General features: G+C 39.6%; 1 non-coding gene across 1 annotated transcript; it reads left to right on the forward strand.

Annotated features, from left to right (window-relative positions):
• Positions 1 to 4,119: 4,119 nt before the first annotated feature.
• Positions 4,120 to 4,226, forward strand: LOC111759366 (U6 spliceosomal RNA). The gene has a single exon (XR_002793374.2). It is a non-coding gene; the product is annotated as a U6 spliceosomal RNA (small nuclear RNA).
• The last annotated feature ends 1,102 nt before the right edge of the window (positions 4,227 to 5,328 follow it).

Genomic DNA, 5,328 nt, shown 5'->3' on the forward strand with positions numbered 1-5,328 from the left:
CAAGCATCTGAATATTTGTGTTTTAAAAGGGGCTACCAAGTGAGATTGCTGTTCTTAAAAAGAAATGAATATTAAAGATGAAATGACAGCATCTTCAGAGGACATCTTTAGGACAACAGCTCACCTAGGACTCTTCAAATCATACCACCAAACTGCTTAGAAAGTCCAGTTTCTTGTAATGGAGCAGCAAAGAGATGAGAAAGATGAGAACATGTCTACAGCAGAAAAGGAAAAATCCGCATGGACCACACAGTATGATAAATCCTACTGTAACCTCAGGCTAGGAGTTTCCAGAAATGGAGAGGGATTCAAACAGGCTACACAAGATTAAGATGTTTACCTTTCTTCTGAGAGGAAAAAAATGAAGCCAAACCTTATGTAACAATGCAGATATGTGCATAGAAAAACAATAACATTTATAAAAGTGCTGTGTAACTGGGTGTTTACCAGCTGGCATTTGAATTTCTCTGTTCTCAAGGATAACAAGCTTTCTTTAGGAAAATCCTTTGATAAACCACTTGGGTGGGTGAAACCCTGAAGGCATGGATTAGCAGGAGAAAACAAAAGAGAGAGCTAAATTGTTTTGCATTTAAAATGGAAAGAGAAGTTGGGAGGTAGAGAATACAGAAGGGAAAATGAATATGGTGGGAGGGACATATTTAACAATTAACAGTGATCATAGTCCTGGCTAATATTTCCTAAGGACTTAACTATGTGCCACATGCAGTTCCAAGCTTCAGGTAGAATTTTCATATGAGTTTCATATAAGTGACCTGAGTTAGAAATGATTATTGTCCCTATTGTTGTGAGAACTTGGCAAAGGGGGTTGGGTAACTTGACCAAGGGCATAAAGTTGGTGGGAGGACAGAAGTAGAGAAAGAAATGTCCATGGTCAATTTGTGTTTCCTGTGTTATGCACTCTAACTTCTTCTATCTCTCAAAGAATTCAGTAAATGAATTCTTCCTCCAGGGAGTACAATTCAAAGGTCAACTAGAGCTAAAAGGGCATTTATAAAACTTGCCCACCCTTGATAGATAGGAAATGGAAACTTGGAGTGGTGTTGTGCTGGTTCAAAGTGTTTGATGTCAGAACTAAGACTAGACACCAAGTCTCCTTACTCCTGGTCTCCAGGGTTTTCTGTTGGTAAAGCTGTGGATTTAAGTACATTTTATATTTGACACCTTCCAAAGTTCTCTTAAAATCAATCTTCTTAGTTTGACTTATAACAACTTACATAACATGTCCTAGGATTCCCTCTCATTCCCTGCTAACACTTACTCCATCCTCACTCGAAGCCACATGGCTTGAAGAAGCCTGGGCAGCTCAAATTTACTGGATCTTGGGTGGCAGGGAATGAGGTGAAAAACAATAAAAACCCAAGTACTAAGGATGCTTACATTCTAATAGCAAATGTGAGAAGGAAACAGGCAAAAGTGTATAATACAGTAAGTGTGAAAGTACTAAGAAGCCAAGTTAGTCAACAGTATGGAGGAAGAGCATGGAGGGATCCATGTTGGATTGATTGGGCAGAGAAGGTTTTGAATGGAGACCTGAAGAAAGTATGGGAGCCAAGCAAACATCTGAGAGGAGAAGATCCAGGTATGAGGAGTCTTAAGTGAAAATTTCCTGGAGCAGGAATGGGTTTGGTGTGCATGCTCCTTGTTTGTTTTTATGCACTGCTTCATAAACCCAGCTTATAGAATAGTGTCTTGGGGGCATAGTAGACGTTCAGGAACTATTTGTTAGACAAATGATTGAGTTGTGTAAGGATATCAAGAATTTCAATGAGAGCAGTTCCAGAAAGAATAAAAAAAATATAAAGAAGCAAACTTTTGTTATAAAGGGTCTGATAGTAAATAGTTTAGGTTTGTAGGTCCATGTGGTCTCAGGAGCAACTACTCAGCTCTGTCCAATTGGTTCCAAAACATCCACAGACAATATGTTAATGAATGAGCTTGGCTATGTTCCAATAAAACTTTATTTACTTAAGCAGATGGTGGGCTGGATGTCGTTCATGGGCTGTAGTTTGCCAAATCCTAGTATAGAGGAGGCACAGATTCAAGAAATGTTAGGATTCTATATGTCAAGATTACTAGTTGTTGGATGTAGGAGGATACTGAAAGGATTAAAAGAGTATCAGGGAGGTGGGAAAAGATGGCATCTGAGTGAGTGCTGCAGCCTCGCCATCTCTCCTGCAAAAAACTGGCTGAGTGGAGAAAGAATCCTTCCAAGTGAGCTGTTTTGGGAATCCACAAAGCAGGAGGTTTCTGGACATGGATCTGGAGAGAGTGTGACAAAAGGACTGCTTACTCAAGGTAAAACCATGGGTTTCTGGCACTTGTGCCCAAAACTGTGGGAAGGCTAAATCCTTCCCCTGGGGCTGATAGCCACAGCATTCCCTGAACACTGCCAGTCACACGATGGCATTCCCAAGGCCCTTGTTCCCCAACCTGCGATCTCCAAACCCCACCTTCCCTGTACCTGTGTTCCCCTAGCCCGCATTCCCTGAGCCCGCATTCCCTGAACCCAGCGTTCCCCAAACCCCAGCATTCCCCTAGCCTACTGGTCTCAGACAAACTCTGAGAGTGGGAGGGGTACAGAGGGGTGTGAGGAGTGCAGGTTCAATTGTCTGATCCCCCCTCTTTTGAGCTTGGAGGAGCATACCAGCAGGCTTGGGGAGAGGCTAGGAAGGGAGGAGAGGTGAATCTGCTGAGGCAGCCTGCTTTACCTAAATGCCCTGGGATAGGGAAAATTGGTCTGGGAGAGATGGAGTCAGGCAATTAACCTAAGGGAGGGGGACAGTAAGAAGGGCTTAATACGCTTCCAAGAGCATATTTAGGGTTCCTGGCAAAGTGTGGGTGCTAGCTCTCAAAGAAACTGAGAGTCATTATTTTCTGGATTGAGTTGGTTCACCAGGGTCCCCTTTGAATCTCAGGAGCTCTCACATGGGCTTCCATCTGCCCTGGGAAAGAGAGAAGTGAGGAAGAGAAAAAGGGGGAAGCACAGATTCCTGAGCAGTTTATTCAATTGCAAAAAGGACTCCTTGCTTGAGGGCTTGTCTGGTTTTTTTGTTTGTTTTCTTGTCTTTTCTTCTTCTTTATTCCACCACCACCCTTTTCTTTTCTTTTTTCTTTTCTTTCTTTTTTTTCTATTAGGGGCTGCAGGCAGTATTTCCTGTTTGCTGTGCTTCCTCATCCTCCATTTTCTCTTTTCTTTGTGTACTGATTTTGGCTACCAATGCTATCCCCTTTCCTTTACATCTTTCTATCTTCCATCTTCTGTTGTTGCTCCTACATTCCGTCTCTTTGGTTAGCCCCCAGTTTTTCTGGCTTTTTATTTCTAACACCTCTATTCTGTTTTTTGTCTTTTATTCATTCTTTCTGTTATCGTCCTTTCTTTTCTCTTTCCCTCTGTCCTGACCACACTGGCCTTCTAATTCATACTATATTCTTCTCCAAATTCAGTTTCCCATCTCATTGTAGGTACTCTACTTTTTTTGTTGTTATAACTCTGCACAGCTTATATGAGTATAATATTCATTCTCGTAGACCTTACATGGTTATTCTGCTAACATTTACTATCAATACTACTATTATACCTTTTCTTTTCTTACTTCTTTTGCTTTTCTTGGCCCTAATCTTTTTCCTTCAATGGAACTCAGACAACAACAAGTAAATATAGTAAGAAGAACAAAGTGTCAAAGAGAAGATTTAACACACACACAAAAACAGCACCTAAATTAACCCTGAAACTCGACAGAGAAGCTAATCAACTGAACAAACCCACCAAGATAAAATGATGAACAGATAGCAACAAAAAATTACAAATCATACCAATAATCAGGAAGACATGACCCAATCCAATGAACAAACTAAAAACTAAGAAGAGGAGCAGAACATTGAACAACTAATCAAAGCTCTCCAAACAAATTTCATGGGCCAACTTAATGAAGTGAAGGAAGAGATTAATGATATTCAGAAAACACTTGGAGAGCATACAGAAGAAATTGAAAACATAATGGATATGATGGTGACAAATGGCACAGTCCAAGAAATTAAAAATATACTCCCAGCAAATAACAGTGGATTTGAAGAAGCAGAGGAAAGAATTAGTGATGTGTCCTCGCTTCAGCAGCACATATACTAAAATTGGAACAATACAGAGAAGATTAGCATGGCCCCTGCACGAGGGTGACATGCAAATTCGTGAAGTGTTACATATTTTTTATTGAGGAGTGAAAGTGGAATGCCTAAATAAACTTTTAAGTCTGAAACAACTTCAAAAGAATTAGCGATGTGGAAGACAGTATATCTGAAATCAGATAGTAGAATTAATTGATAAAAAGATAGAAAAAATCAAGCAGGGACTTAGAGACCTGAATGACAACACAAAACACTCAAGCATATGCATTATAGGCATCCCAGAAGGAGAAGAGAAGGGAAAGGGGACAGAAGGGCATTGGAGGAAATAATGGCTGAAAACTTCACAAACCTATTGAGGGAGATGGATATCCATATCCAGGAAGAGCAATGCACCCCAAACAGCATAAGTCCCAACAGGCCTACCCCAAGACATATACTTGTCAAATTATCCAATGCTCAAGACACAGAGAAAATACTGAAGGCAGCAAGAGGAAAGAGAACCATCACATACAAGGGAAACTCAATAAGATTAAGTGCTGATTTCTCATCTGAAACCATGGAGGCAAGAAGGCAGTGGTATGACATAGTCAAGGTACTAAATGAAAAAAATTTTCAGCTAAGAATACTCTATCCAGCAAAGCTGACATTCGAAAATGACAGAGAGTTCTAAATATTCACAGATAAACAGAAACTAAGGGAGTATGTCAATAAGAAACCTGCCCTTCAAGAAATACTAAAGGGAGTTCTGCAAGAGGAAAGAAAAAAATGAGAGAGACAGACTTGGAGGAGAGTGTAAGAACAACTAAAAAGACAAAAATAGAAATAAAAAACAACATATGATATACACAAATCCAAAGAAAATATGGCTAATATAAGTAATTCCTTGAGAGTAATAATACTGAATGTCAATGGATTAAACTCACCTGTCAAGAGACATATATTGACAGAATGAATCAGGAAATATGACCCATCTAAATGCTGTCTATAAAAAACCCATCTTAGGGATTCGAGGAGGTTGAAAGTAAATGGTTGAAAAACAATCTTACAAGCAAACAATAATCAAAAATGGCAGGAGTAGCTATATTAATAGTGGATAAAACAGACTTTAAATGCAAAACTACTGTGAGAGACAAAGATGGACACTACATATTAATAAAAGGGGAAATCTTTCAAGAAGAAAGAACA

The sequence above is a fragment of the Dasypus novemcinctus genome, chromosome 1 (assembly GCF_030445035.2).
Source record: "Dasypus novemcinctus isolate mDasNov1 chromosome 1, mDasNov1.1.hap2, whole genome shotgun sequence".
Lineage (NCBI taxonomy): Eukaryota > Metazoa > Chordata > Mammalia > Cingulata > Dasypodidae > Dasypus > Dasypus novemcinctus.